At 42.3% G+C, this 15,988-nt stretch overlaps 2 long non-coding RNA genes across 3 annotated transcripts; both read right to left on the minus strand.

The window, feature by feature from the left end:
- Nucleotides 1–1,906: 1,906 nt before the first annotated feature.
- Nucleotides 1,907–4,930, minus strand: LOC310674022. Of its 2 annotated transcripts, none has more exons than XR_014509325.1 (3): nt 4,875–4,930; nt 3,761–3,853; nt 1,907–2,438 (listed from the first exon to the last, which is right to left on the minus strand). It is a non-coding gene; the product is annotated as an uncharacterized lncRNA (long non-coding RNA). The 2 variants fall into 2 exon arrangements; XR_014509326.1 differs by lacking the exon at nt 4,875–4,930 and adding an exon at nt 4,224–4,342.
- A 5,249-nt stretch (nt 4,931–10,179) lies between these two features.
- LOC310674044 lies at nt 10,180–11,877 on the minus strand. Its single transcript, XR_014509352.1, has 3 exons — nt 11,759–11,877; nt 11,324–11,416; nt 10,180–10,914 (listed from the first exon to the last, which is right to left on the minus strand). It is a non-coding gene; the product is annotated as an uncharacterized lncRNA (long non-coding RNA).
- Between the last annotated feature and the right edge of the window lie 4,111 nt (nt 11,878–15,988).

Consider the following 15,988-nt stretch of genomic DNA (forward strand, 5'->3'; position numbering starts at 1 on the left):
TAATAAATGATGGAATGTAAAGAAAAAGAAGGTACATTTTATCATATGTGGTAGGAATGCAAGAAAGTAAAAAGCTTTTGGGAAATGGTTTATAATGAATTGAAGAAAATGTTGAAATATACATTTGTTAAGAAACCAGAAGCATTTTTATTAGGCAAAACAGGTAATGAGATAAATAAGAAAGAAAAGAAGTTATTTTTATATGCAGTGACAGCAGCAAGAATACTGATGGCCCAGAAATGGAAACAGGAGGAGCTACCTACGATAGAAGAATGGAGAACAAAAATGATGGACTATGAAGAACTGGACAGAATGACAGGAAGGATCCGAAATCGACAAGATCAAAGATTTACAGAAGATTGGAAAAAAATTATTGAATATTTGCAAAAATTAAGTGATAATCAGATTATGTTTGTAAGTTTTAATGAAGCGTTGTGATGGGAGAATGTTATAATTAGTACTAAAAATGGGAGGAAGTTTATAGTAATATCGAAGAAAAATTAAAACATGAAGGATTGGCAGACAAATTGTGGGAAGTCAAAAAAGAGAAATAAGATGTAATTAAGATGCATGGAATATATAATTTTGTTTTGTATTGGAAAATTAATATATATTGTATTACCCATGGAGGGGGCACTCAGAAAAACATCAATGATTCTTTTGGCATGCAGTGTTTTGTTTATCTATTCATTTAAAGCTTTTAAATGCTTTAGTGCTGCCCTACATGGAGTTAAGTACTGATAGAACAAGAGGGAAAAGAATTGTGATACAACCGTGCCTATAATAAATTTCATTTCATTTCTTTCTGCTGCCTCTGATCAAAGGATACAGTGCAGTGCAATCTAGCCAATCCACCTCTCTTCCCACTGCAGAACTGCACAATACCTGGTGCCTCCCTCCTCCCTCCACACCTTTGGCAAGTGCCAGTGAGACTCTGTTTTGAAGTTGAGAGAAGAGTGGTGCTCCACCACTGCTGTGCCACTGACTGCTACTGCCTTGCAAGATGCAGCTACAGTGGTACCTCAGGTTACATATGCTTCAGGTTATATACGCTTCAGGTTACAGACTCCGCTAACCCAGAAATAGTGCTTCAGGTTAAGAATTTTGCTTCAGGATAAGAATAGAAATTGTGCTCCAGCAGCGCGGCGACAGCAGGAGACCCCATTAGCTAAAGTGGTGCTTCAGGTTAAGAACAGTTTCAGGTTAAGAATGGACCTCCAGAACGAATTAAGTACTTAACCCGAGGTACCACTGTATCCTTCCTGGATCACTGCCTTGCCGTGGCGAAGGGGCTTGAATAACTCAGAGAAGCTATGAACTATCCCGAGCAGGGCACCCAAGATGAACAGGTCATAGTGGAGAGTTTTGACCAAACGTGATCCACCTGGAGGAGGAACCGGCAAGCCACTCCAGTATCCCTGCCAAGAAAACTCCATGGACAAGGTCCGTATAGTAAAAGCTATGGAAGTGAGAGCTCGACCATAAAGAAGGCTTATTGCCGAAGAATTTATGCTTTTGAATTATGGTGCTGGAGGAGACTCTTGAGAGTCCCATGGACTGCAAGAAGATCGAACGTATCCATTCTTAAGGAAATCAACCCTGAGTGTTCACTGGAAGGACAGATCCTGAAGCTGAGGCTCCAATACTTTGGCCACCTCATGAGAAGAGAAGACTCCTTGGAAAAAACCCTGATGTTGGGAAAGATGGAGGGCACAAGGAGAAGGGGGTGACAGAGGATGAGATGGTTGGATGGTTTTCTTGAAGCTACCAGCATGAGTTTGATCAAACTGTGGGAGGCAGTGGAGGACAGAAGTGCCTGGCATGCTCTGGTCCATGGGGTCACGAAGAGTCGGACACGACTAAACGACTAAACAACAACAACCACTGTACTGTATCTCCTCCTCCTCCTCCAAATCATGTTTATTATTTTACATTCACTTACATTAAGATCATATTATATACAATTTACATCAGAATCTATTTATTTATCTTGGCGACTTCCCTTCCTTACATCGGTGATAGTCTAATTCTCCCTCCCCCCTGCTGCCTGCCCAACCTTATCCATTGACGTAAACCCTTTCTTACAATCTTTTACAAGGTGTGACTGTCTTCATGGCATACACCAAGTCTTGGATTGGCAAAAGAGTATGGGTTGGAGCACCATATGCCTGTCTCAGGAACTTGGAGGATTATTCCAAAGAACAGAGACTCTTGCAAAAGCCAACAGACGGCACATTTACAAATTATTATTTGGGTTGTTTTTCTTGGTATATCGTGGAGCCTCCGTCATGTTGACCTGCTGTTATACAAGCAGCACCGCAAAATGGGCCAAATGCATTCTCCGATATGGTTTGCAAAGGGCCAGGGGCAAGTTATCGGAAAGCAACTTCCACTGGATCTGTGACAATCCGTTTTCTCCAAAATGCCTCTACTAAATCCTGTAAGGGGGAGGGGGGTAGATTGGGGAAGAAGGGAGAGTACCAAGCAGAAATTCAGATATGTCGGCTTCAGTCCTACAAAATAATGGAGAGTCTTTATGGGCTTCATCAAAAGTTGATTTAATCAGTATCCCGTGTCTGGCAATGGCTACCCTCTTAGAAACTCAAAACACAGCAAGAAGTCAGCACCACCATTATTGGCCCCCAGAAGTGCTATTTAGAGATGTAATCTTCCAGAACATGTCACCAACTGATGTCACATGGCCATGCCAGGAAATGATGCCAGGCTTTTAAAAACTGTCTCAAAGAATGAATCACCACTGTGAGTGCAAACGGCATTTTAAAAATCAGTTTTTAGTGCAAAAAAATTAAAATGCACATAAAAGACTGCCCTGCCAGATGGGTGGGGTTTAAATAATAAAATTATTATTATTATAAGTCTTGATTCCTCCAACCCTTCCTTTTTACTTACAGCTGCAAGACAGAGGAGGGTGAATTAGCTGTCTCTGCTGGTCATTGGCTCTGGTCACTGGCCTACCTTCTGTAGGGCTGGCTGCCTTCTGCCCCATCAGCTGCAGTGGGCACCAGCCACCACTGAACTTCTCTCCACTCGCCTTGTCATCTACCCCTTTATAATAAAACTTGTCATTGTCAAGTAGGGGGAACAACACCTGAGAGGGCAATAAAATGAGCCCTTTACAATGAAAAGTGTTTTCCCCATGCACTCTGATAGGAAAAAATCTCCCAAGTTTTCCCAGGAAAAGGTAGGATACATAGAAAGTCTTTGGGAGAATTTAGGATGGCCTATGTAATCCTCCATATTTCCACATCAGTTCGCATTCCTTTTTAAATGATGAAAATTCACCAGAATTGTTTTTCCAATTTCTATGCAATTTGCCCTAATATACCTGACTTTGCAAAGCACTTCCCCCTGGTATAATGAATTTTGTATGTTATTTTCACTGGTATATACATTTATATGCACACTTTAGTAAATGTATTTTTGTACACAGTACTTGGCTGCAAAACTACATTGCAACATTCGGAGAAAGCAAATACAAATTTCAATGGATGACTGTACTTTGCTTCTCATATGAATTCAGAAGGTGTGAATTTGGCAAGTTCACCTTTACATGCAAACTGAATCAAATTCTGCTGCATCGCTAAACCTGAATGAACCCCAGCTCAGCTTGGTTTGAAGGAATAGAGTCCAACTGCTTTGCTGCAAATCAAGCTCATTGATCAACTCATATTCCCAAAGCCACTTTTAAGTTTATTTTCATAACCCTGCACATATCAATGAACATTTATACACATCTTACCTGGATCAACAAACAGCAGCACCAAGAAGACGAGGACTGAGAAATGGTGGAGACTCTTCATGGTTGGAAATTGGGCTGAAAGCTCTGTGTTGACTAAAAATATGGAGTTGACTTAACTCCTGCCCAAATGGAAGTCTTAATTGCACTCCATTTATGCTAGTTGAACAAAACTGCTCGACTCTGGCTACATGGTTTCCTAAGTCTCATTAATTTTAATTGAATTTAAGCATTCAGTTGCATGTCTATACCATAAGGATACCCATGGGAAAATAAAACCCATCTCTGAATTTTGTACTAAATCCAGCAGCTGTTTTTTTGAGTAGAGCAGCATAAAGAGAAGCATTTCCTTGTATGCAATAATGAAGTAGCTAAAAAAGATTCTGGAGATCATACTGAGCTTCATCTGTATGAAGGATGTGGCTCAATCTAAGGCAGCTTTTAAAAACACAGGAAATTCACTTACCAGTCAGACCACTAGTCCATTTAGTTCAGCATTGCCTACAGTTTTTGCAATGAATCTCCAAGATGCCGGACAGTGGACAGCCCCAATGCTAGCTGGAGATGCCAAGGGTTGAACCCACAACCCTCTGCATATAAATCAGATGCTCTTGTCACTGAACTATGAGCCTTCCTGTGTTAAATATCATTTTACAAAATTCAGTACCATCACGTCTCTTAGGCTATTCCAGTAATTAGCAGCACATATGTGCATGAAAGCTGTTTTCTGAATCCCTGTCAGTCATTATAGACAATACTCAGGTTGATGGACCAGCGCTCTAACTCTGGATTGGCTACACCTATACATGCTCCTTTGATCAAGAATTTAGCTGCAACCCTTCTCTGTTCTCTCTCCCCAGGGCAGCTGCTTCATGAACATAGTGTTGAAGGATGGCCTTGCTAAACAACTTAAACATGACAGCTTCCTTTACTAGAAACCTTGAAACAATGCAGATATGTAGAGCACATATTTAACTCTATTCCACCCCTTCCCTGAAACTTCTTTTCTGCTCTATGATGTATCAATAGGCAATAATGCAAGGAAATATGCTGTCTCAATCCTAATGCAAATCTATTTCAAATGATTGTAATGAAATAGTTGCCTGCAGCTACTTACCAAAGAGATGGGAAGCCTCTGTTGCTTTCCGATTTTGTTTCTTATGCTCATCTTTAGTCTTTTAATAATTAATAGGTGTGCCTCTTTGCCTGAGCGATTTATGATTATCTGCTGGATCTTCCACCTCGGCAGCATCCTCAAGATTTCTTAAACCATCATTATGCATTTGTGTTAGCAGATCAGAGCTAAATTTACCAAGAACGAAGTGTACCTGCTAAGTACTATATGTCCTTCACCTGGTAGGAAGGTAAACAAGGTCTGGATATTTAGCCCCAGTCTCTCAACTTGCCCTGATAGGTCTTCCTGTGAAAGGGCAAAGTTCCATTTCTAATAGATACACCCAGTTATTTCATTCAACTGCCATCATCACCACCATCTGAAATACAGTGTACATGTGACAGTTTACAAAAATCCAATTGGCATTGAGATAACTGCATTAACTAAATATTGAAAGAGCTAAAGCTAACATTGCCTTTGAGGAATGGACTGTCCTCTGATTGGTTTACGAGGTGCACATTTGATCCGCACAACAGCCCTGTGAGATATGTGAGGCTGAGTAGCAATGAGTGGCCCTATGTCACCTAGTGAGTTTTATATCAAGTGAGGATTTGAACCCTGGTCCTAGAATCATAGAGTGGGAATGGACTCCAAAGGCCATCTAGTCCAGCCTCCTGCAATGCAGGAATCTCAACTGAAGCATCGAAGACTGATGTCCACCCAAGCTCTGCTTAAGAAACCTCAGTGAAGTCGTGCCCACAACCTCCTGAGTCTGTTACACCATCGAGCAGCTCTTAATACTTGAAAGTTGTTCTTGATGTTTAGCTGGAATCTCATTTGATCTGGACTAGTTAAGCTTGTGGTTTTCTAAGGCCTCTACAACATCATCACATGCACTGCTAGCAAGCCAGCTACTGGTGCATCTGGTTATTCCTTCCTATATGTTCTCTTGCATTTCTCCTTTAGACAGCTACTTCACCCTCCTCTGTCTTGAAGAGGAGAGTACCCGCTTTGACAGTACCCACTTGCATTTTGAATTCTCATTCTGAACTGGCTGCAACATGATCTCCATCCTTGTAGACTGAGATTCATGGTTCTTCCAGGTTTTGAAGGTGCAACACAGCAGAAGCTTTTCATTCTGCCATTTCTGATCACAATAAGGCTTGCCCCTCCTTTATCTCTTTTGTTTCACCCATGGCCTCCTTAAAAGAGTTAAACATATCTCATTACTTCTGTGCTCATGCAGCAGTGGATAGATCTGTCAATATCTGTTTTTTCAGCTTTCTAATGTGGTATGCAGTTCTCCACATTTCTGCACCAATTTACATTTTGTTAAAAAAAAAAAAAAGACTTGTGAAATTTCATCAGCGTCTTAGTGAAAATTTCTCATCCTAAGCACACATTTGCCAGTGGTTTAATCTAACAAACAGAATTGTCCCAATGCATAGGCACTGATTCTAAGGGGCCAAGGCAGATTCAGTTTCTTACAATTTTCAGAGGGCATTTGGCTCCGCCCCTGGCTACTCAGGATGTTGTGCACACGATGTCAGGTTGTTGTGGGATTCTGTGTCACCCCCTGCCATTCCTCTGGAGAAGCTGGCACCTCTACCCTAATAGAATGCATATTGATTTGTTTGCATGCTGCTTACATAAATATATTCATTTTCTGCACATTTTCTGCTGATATATGCCTTTTTGTAAATGTTTCATTGGAGAAGTGTGGTGTAAAATTTGGAGGGTTGGATATTTCAAAAGATGGATCTGTTTTGGTTCTTGTATTGTTTCAGAAAGTGCAAAATTGGTTCAACTTTATTTTATTTGTTGATTGGTTAGTTTGTTTACATTTGTATACTGCTCTTCATCATTCATTTTTAATGTTTGTGTTGGTACCATCACCACATATTACCCAGTAAAGTTGGGGCCAACAGTCCCCCCCCAATTGTCCTCTAGGTTTATCACAGTTGTCTTTGGTAGAAATCAAATGCTGACATATATGCAATATGTCCAATTTATTCCCTAGAAAAGGAACAGGGTCATACCCATGCAGAGACTGTCGACCCCTTTGTATTGCAGACCATACATGGGAGACCCCTGGTGTTGGGGGGAAGGTCTCCCATGCCACAGTACCTTTGACCATGGAGCTGCCTGATCACAGAGAGCAAGCCACCTTCCTCTTAGCAAAGCTAGCCATGTACCCACTAGTTCTGGGGATGTTACAGTTGTCCAAACATGACCCAGTTATAGTGTGGGGGCAGCAATCCATAACATTTGTGTCAGCATATTGTCATCTACACTGCCTAGATGACAAAACTCCAGTAATAGCAGTGCTACTGGGACCTCTAACTGGTGAGGAAAGCCATTTGCCCCCAGAATACTATTCCTACTGAGATGTATTCTGCGAGAAGGAAGCAAACAAGTTGCCTCCCCATAGGCATTATGAGTGTAAAATATATCTCCTGCTGAGTGCTTGGCTGCCCACAATTCGATGTTGATGTCCGAGACAGAGCTGGATGATTTAAGAGAGTTTATGGGCTTCATCAGACCTTCCAAGGCACCAGGAGGCTCTCCAGTGCTGCTTGTGGAAAAAAAAGAATACCACTGAACTTAGATTATGCACAGATTACTGAAAAATCAATAGCCTAGTGGTACCCAATTGCTATCCCCTACCACATATTGGGAATTTGTTAGAAAGGCTGAGGTCAGCAAAGATTTTAATGAGGCTGGACTTCAGGAGGCTTATAACTTGATCCGTGTGAGGGAGGGAGATGGGTAGAAAACAACGTTCTTCACCAGGTATGGCAGCTTTGAATACCTGGTCATGCCCTTTGGACTTCAGTCAGGGGCAGCAACGTTTCAAGCCTTCATCAGCCACATTCTCAGTGACCTGATGGATAAGTTCGTGATCAGTTACCTTGATGATCTTTTGATTTACTCTGAAAGCCAGGAACAGCACGTACAGCATGTGACAGAGGTGCTGCAGAGGCTGAGAGAACACTCACTTTACGCGAAATTCAAGAAATGCCAATTCCATGTTTCTATGGTAGATTTCCTGGGTTACCGTCTTACACAGGAAGGGCTGCACATGGATCTGGCTATGGTGCAGGGCATAGTGTCATGGCAAGAACACAAGACAAATAAAGACCTGCAGCAGTTCCTGGGGTTTGCCAACTACTACCGCAAGTTTGTGCTAGCCTATTCAAGACTCACAACACCTCTCGTGGATTGCTTGAGGGGCAAGAAGCCCTTCCAGTGAACAGTTGAAGCACAACAGGTATTAGAGCAGCTCAAAACCATGTTCTCCTCAGAGGAATACCTAGTTAATGCCGACCCTCACCAGCCACTTGTCATGGAAACAGACACCTCTGACAGGGCAGTGGGGGCGGTACTGCTGCAAGAGAACCAAAATGGCAACCTACACCCTTGTGCTTTCAACTCTAGGAAGCTGACTCATTTTGAGCAGAACTGTATCATTTGGGAGAAGGAGCTTTTGGCTATCTGAGAAGACTTTGAAGTGTGGAGACATTTCTTAGAGGGGGCGCAACACCAGGTGGAAGTGTGCACTGACCATCGGAATCTGAAGTATTGGCAGATGCGACGTCTCAATCAATCAGATTCATTGGGTGCAGTTCTTTGCCAGATTCGACTTTAGAGTGCATTATGTGTCCGGCAGTCAGAGTCAAAGAGAGAATGCTTATTCCAGGAAGCCGGAGTATCAGGATGGTGAACCAATTCCAATTCCAATGTATAGGCATATCTTGAAACTAGAGCAGCTACAGCTAGTGGCAGGGTCAGTCATCAAATTTTCTGAATTTCAGCTAAAGACAAGGGAGGATGCTTTTGTGAAAGGCAAGTAAGAGGTGCTGCAGAATTCAATTTCTGGTGGAAGGCATAGAACTGGCAAAAGAATCAAAGTTCCTGGAAATGTTTCCTGTCCATTGCTTCCCCTCCTTTCGAACTAATCAACCTGGAAATGCCTAGCACAAATACCCTTGAACTTATTTGTTTACACACACACACACACACACACAGAGAGAGAGAGAGAGAGAGAGAGAGAGAGAGACCTTGAAGCATAAATTTCTCTTTCTTCGGAATGTGCTACTATTTCCTCAAATGATTTAGAATGATCAGTTCAATACACCTGAGGTTCCACTCATTCCATGGAATATGAGTACCAGGGCAGTAGATATATTCGTCACTCAAAACAGGGGACTGAGCAGGTGAGGCAGCATGCAGAAAGTGACTGGGGGCCAGCATGACCCCGTCTCCATCCATGGATTGGTCTTTGTGTTTTAAAGCAAATGCCTCCTCAGAATTTGTCCACCACTTTTTCTTTTCTTTTCTACAGGATTCTCCTGGGTATTTACTGCAGAGGAGTAAATACCCAGGAGATATAGCAGGAGGGCAATGCCAAGAGACCAACTGTTATGAGCCCCGGCAAAATTATGGGGGTGTGTGTGAGGGTCAAAGGATGTGCTGCCACCTCCCCAAACCTATAAGAATGCTCCTCTTTTTGTCACCATATAGAGGTCTTCAAATCTCTGCTTGCAATGAACGTGGCTGCTGCTGGTAATTTTATCATGTATGAATGATCCAAGTGCTGGAAGAAAAGAAAGGGGCATGAGGAAGTGTGACCTAGTCCAGTCTAGCAAAACAGCTTACACTATGTTCTTAACCCCTTAATGCATTAACTGGAGCTGAAGCATGACACTTAGACTGACCTATTCCACACTTACATAAATCAGCCTGGAAGAGGAGACAGAGGGGCTGCCCCATAGTAGTTTGGAGGAGGCCTGAATGTTTGTTTTATGCCCACGCACCATTTGAATGACAATGCCCATCGACTTTAGAGATGCCCTCTCCCCTCAGATATTTCATTGGGGGCGTCAAAGAGATCCTGGACCCTTGGAAATAGTTCTTTTACTTGGTCATGTCCAGAATGTCTGCTCTGTGTATATCATGAGGTAGAAAGTACTTTCAACCTTTCAAATTCAGGTCCAAAAGCCCAAATAAAACACAATGTTTTTGCATGGTGCCTAAAAATATATAAAGATTATGTTGGGTGAGCATTCCACCAGCAGGGAGCCACCCGTGGAAAGGCCCTTTCCTATGTTTCCACCCTCTGGATCACCCATGGAGGGAGCACTAAGAAAAACATCAATGAGTCTTTTGGCATGGCATACAATGTTTTGTTTATCTATTTATTTACAGCGTTTAAATTGAGTTAGCTACTGACAGAACAATATTGGGAAAAAAGAGTTGTGACACAACCGTACCTATAATAAATTTCATTTCATTTCTTTCTGCTGCCTCTGATCAAAGGACACAGTTCAGTGCAATGAAGCCAATCCACCTCTCTTCCCACTGCAGAACTGCACAACACCTGGTGCCTCCCTCCTCCCTCTGCATCTTTGGCAAGTGCCAGTGAGACTCTGTTTTGAAGTTGAGAGAACAGTGCTGCTCCACCACTGCTGCCCCACTGACTGCTACTACCTTGCAAGTTGCAGCTATCATCTCCTCCTCCTCCTCCTTCAAAACATGTTTATTATTTTACATTCATTTACACTAAGATCACATAACATACAATTTACACCAGAATCTATTTATCTTGACGACGTCCCTTCCTTACATCGGTGATGGGCCAATTCTCCCTCCTCCCTGCTGCCTGCCCAACCTTATCCATTGACCTTAAACATATCTTACAATCTTTTACAAGGTGTGACTGTCTTCATGGCATGCACCAAATCTTGGGTTGGCAAAGGAGTGGAAGGTTGGGGCACCATCTGCCTGTTTCAGGAACCTGGAGGATTATTCCAAAGAACAGAGACTCTTGCAAAAACCAACGGACGACACATCTTTGGGTTGTTCTTCTTGGTATACCATGGAGCCTCCACCATGTTGACTTGATGTCAAAACATGCAGCACCGCCTAAAGGGCCAAAAGCATTCTCCAATATAGTATCCTAGGGGCCAGGGACAAAAAAATGGAAAGCAACGACCTCTGGCTCTCATACAATCCTTTCTCCTCGAAATTTTTATACTAAATCCTGCAGGGGGGAAAATAGATTGGGGAAGAACTGAGAGTACCAAATAGAAATTCAGATATGCCTGCTTTAGTCATACAAAAAAATTATGTTTTGGTCATCATGATATTGCAACATTCAGGGGAAAACGCAAATACAAATTTCAACGGATGACTAATCTTTGCTTCTCATATGAATTCAGAAGGTGTTAATTTGGCAAGTTCACCTTTACATGCAAACTGAATCATATTGTCCTGCATCACTAGGCCTGAATTAACTCCAACTCAACTTGGTTTGAAGGAATGGAGTCCTGGGTGCATCGCAGGAAACCAAGTTCATTGATCAACTCATATGCCCAAGGCCATTTTTAAGATTATTTTCATAATCTTAATTGATATATGCACATATCAAAGAACATTTATACACATCTTACCTGGATCAACAAGCAGCAGCACTGAGAAGACGAGGACTGAGAAATGGTGGAGAGTCTTCATGGTTGGAAATTGGGCTGAAAGCTCTGTGTTGACTAAAAATATGGAGTTGACTTAACTCCTGCCCCAATGGAAGTCTTAATTGCACTCCACTCATTTATGCTAGTTGAACAAAGTCCCACTAATTTTAATTGAATTTAAGCATTCAGTTGCATGTCTATACCATAAGGACATCCATGGAAAATAAAACCTATCTCTGAATTTTGTACTAAATCCAGCAGCTGTTTTTTTTAGTAGAGCAGCATAAAGAGAAGCATATCCTTGTATGCAATAATGAAGTAGCTAAAAAAGATCCTGGAGATCATACTGAGCTTCATCTGTATGAAGAATGTGGCTCAATATAAGGCAGCTTTTAAAAATACAGGAAATTCACTTACCAGTCAGACCACTAGTCCATTTAGTTCAGCATTGCCTACAGTTTATGCAATGAATCTCCAGGATGTCGGACAGTGGACAGCCCCAATGCTAGCTGGAGATGCCAAGGGTTGAACCCACAACCCTCTGCATATAAATCAGATGCTCTTGTCACTGAACTATGATCCTTCCTGTGTTAAATATCATTTTACAAAATTCGGTGCCATCACATCTTTTATCTAATCCCGTAATTAGCAGCACATATGTGCATGCTAGAGATGCGGGTGGCGCTGTGGGTAAAACCTCTGCGCCTAGGATTTGCCGATCGCATGGTCAGCGGTTCGAATCCGCGCGGCGGGGTGCGCTCCCGTCGTTTGGTCCCAGCGCCTGCCAACCTAGCAGTTCAAAAGCATCCCCGGGTGCAAGTAGATAAATGGAGACCGCTTACCAGCGGGAAGGTAAACGACGTTTCCGTGTGCTGCGCTGGCTCGCCAGATGCAGCTTGTCACGCTGGCCACGTGACCCGGAAGTGTCTGCAGACAGCGCTGGCTCCCGGCCTATAGAGTGAGATAAGCTCACAACCCTAGAGTCTGGCAAGACTGGCCAGTACGGGCAGGGGTACCTTTACCTTTACCTTTACCTTTATGTGCATGAAATCTGTTTTCTGAATTCCTGTCAGTCATTATAGACAATACTCAAGTTGATGGACCAGTGATCTAACTCTGGATTGGCTTACACCTATACATGCTCCTTTGATCAAGGAATTCAACATGATGGCTGCTGGTTGTGCATTTCCCATCTGCATGCTAGGAGCTATATCCATAGAAGCCTGGTTAGATCATCTGAGTGATGTCTATTGCCAGCGAGAGATAGCGAATGGGAACTGAGTTTAGCTGCAATCCTCTGTTCTGCCCAGGGCAACTGCTTCATGCGCATAGAGTTGAAGGATGGCCTTGCTAAACAACTTAAATTTGACAGCTTCCTTTACTAGAAACCTTGAAACAATGCAGATATGTAGAGCACAATTTGAACTTATTTAATTTATCCCCCACCTTCTTCCCCCAAACTTCTTTTCTGCTCTTCATTGTATCAATAGGCAATAATTCAATGGAAGGAAATATGCTGTCTCAATCCTAATGCACTTATATTTCAAATGATTGTAATGAAATAGTTGCCTGCAGCTACTTACCAAAGAGATGAGAAGCCTCTGTTGCTTTCCGATTTCGTTTCTTATGCTCTTCTTTAGTCTTTTAACTACACTATTAATAGGTGTGCCTCTTTGCCTGAGCGATTTATGATTATCTGCTGGATCTTCCACCTCAGCAGCGTCCTCAAGATTTCTTAAACCATCGTTATGAATTTTTGTTAGCAGATCAGAGCTAAATTTACCAAGAACGGAGTGTACCCGCTAAGTACCATATGTCCTGCACCTGGTAGGAAGGTGAACAAGATCTGGACATTTAACCCCAGTCTCTCAACTTGCCCTGATAGGTCTTCTTTTTGTGAAAGGGCAAAATTCCATTTCTAATAGATACACCCAGTTATTTCATTCAACTGCCATCACCACCACCATCTGAAATGCAGTATACCTGTGACAGTTTACAAAAATCCAATTGGCATTGAGATAACTGCATTAACTAAATACTGAAATAACTAAAGCTAAGTTTCCCTTTGAGGAATGCACTGTCCTCTGATTGCTTTACCAGATGCACATTTGATCCACACAACAACCCTGTGAGATATTTGAGTCTGGGTGGCAGTGACTGGCCCTATGCCACCCAGTGAGCTTTATATCAAGTGAGGATTTGAACCCTGGTCCTAGAATCATAGAGTTGGAAGGTACCCCAAAGGTCATCTAGTCCAACCTCCTGCAATCTTCTTCTTTAGTGATCACTCGTAGCCGAGTAAGAATGTCTTCCATATACACGGCTTTAACAATGAGTCCATAAGCGACTGTGGAGGCCAATTCTGAATCCTCACGACCTTCCACAGTTTGGGACATTGGTTTCCGGGTGGGAGTTGATCACGGTGTGGATTTGCCAAGAGTGCCTTCCTCTTAGTACGTTTCTCCCTTGCTTCCTGAGTTTGAGTGTCTTCAAAGTCCATGACACCTTTGGTAAACTTGAGCACTTGCAGGCCAGTGTTTCCCAGTTGTCTGTTTATACAACCTTTTTTAAAGATTTGCTTGAGACAGTATTTAAACCTCATTTATTGACTACCAGCATTACGCTTTCCATTTTTCAGTTCGGAATAGAGTACTTGCTTTGGAAGAGGATCATCAGTCATCTGCACAACATGACCAGTCCAACAAAATTGATGTTGAAGAGTCATTGCTTCAACACTGGTGATCTTTGCTTCTTCCAGTACACTGATACTAGTTCGCCTGTCTTCCCAAGTGATGTGCAATACAGGAATCTCAACTAAAGCATCCAAGATGGCCACCCAACCTCTGCTTTAAAAACTTCAGTGAAGCAGTGTCCTCAACCTCCTGAGAGAGTCTGTTACACTGTCGACTTACTGCCATAAAGTTATTCTTGATGTTTAGCCGGAATCTCATTTGATCTGGACTTGTTAAGCTTGTGGTTTTCTAAGGCCTCTACAACATTTTCACATGTACTGCCAGCAAGCCAGGTGTCCCCCATTTTATATTGGTGCATCTTGGTTATATTGGTTATTCCTTCCCTATATGTCCTCTCCCATCCCTCCTTTAGCTTTGAGAGTACTTAGTTGCACTTGAACTATCTGCAACAAGAACTCCATCCTTGTGAGACTGAGATTCATAGTTTCTCCACATTTTGAGGGTGCAATTTGCACAGCAGAAGCTTTTCATTCTGCCATTTCTGATCACAATAAGGCTTGCCCCTTCTTTATCTCTTTTGTGTCACCCACGGCCTCCTTAAAAGAATTAAACATATCCCATTACATATCCCATTAAACATATCCCATTACCGCAACATTGGATAGATATGTCAATATCTGTTTTTTCAGCTTTCAGCTTTCTAATGTATGCAGGCATGCAGTTCTCACTTCTGTGCTCATGCAACATTGGATAGATCTGTCAATATCTGTTTTTTCAGTTTTCTAATGTGGCATGCAGTTCTCCACATTTCTGCACCAATTTACATTTTGTTAAAAAAAAAAGACTCTTGTGAAATTTCATCAGCGTCTTCGTGCAAATTTCTCATCATAAGCACACATTTGCCAGTGGTTTAATCTAACAAACAGAATTGTCCCAATGCATAGGCACTGATTCTAAGGGGCCAAGGCAGATTCAGTTTCTTACAATTTTCAGAGGGCCTTTGGCTCCGCCCCTGGCTACTCAGGATGTTGTGCACACGATGTCAGGTTGTTGTGGGATTCTGTGTCACCCCCTGCCTTTCCTCTGGAGAAGCTGGCACCTCTACCCTAATAGAATGCATATTGATTTGTTTGCATGCTGCTTACATAAATATATTCATTTTCTGCACATTTTCTGCCGTGTTGCAAATGTTTAATTGGAGAAGTGTGGTGTACAATTTGGAGGGTTGGATATTTCAAAAGATGGATCTGTTTTGGTTCTTGTATTGTTTCAGAAAGTGCAAAATTGGTTCAATTTTATTTTATTTCTTGGTTGGCTGGTTTACGTTTGTATACTGCTCTTCAGCATTCATTTTTAAAGTTTATGTTGGTACCATCGCCACATATTCCCCAGTAAAGTTGGGGCCCACAATCTCCCCCCCCCAAAAAAAAAATTCCTCCAGGTTTATCACACTGTTGTAGAAATCAAATGCTGACATATACGTGATATGCCCAATTTATTCCCTAGAAAAAAGGGGAGTTATTTCAAGCTTCTTTTCTTCCAGCACTTGGATCATTCATACATGATAAAATTACCAGTTGCAGCCACGTTCATTGCAAGCAGAGATTTGAAGACCTCTATATGGTGGCAAAAAGGGGGGCATTTTTATAGGCTTGGGGAGGCAGCAGTGCATCCTTTGACCACCACACACTCCCCCATAATTTTCCCGGGGCTCATAACAGTTGGTCTCTTGGCATTGCCCTCCTGCTATATCACACTCCACTGCAGTAAATACCCAGGAGAATCCTGTAGAAAAGAAAAGAAAAAGTGGTAGACAAATTCTGAGGAGGCATTTGCCTCAAAACACAAAGACCAATCCATGGATGGAGACGGGGTCATGCTGGCCCCCAGTCACTTTCTGCATGCTGCCTCACCTGCTCAGTCTGTGACCTCCATGTTTTGAGTGACAGATATC

The sequence above is a fragment of the Podarcis tiliguerta genome, assembly GCF_965153285.1.
Source record: "Podarcis tiliguerta genome assembly, chromosome: 3".
NCBI lineage: Eukaryota > Metazoa > Chordata > Lepidosauria > Squamata > Lacertidae > Podarcis > Podarcis tiliguerta.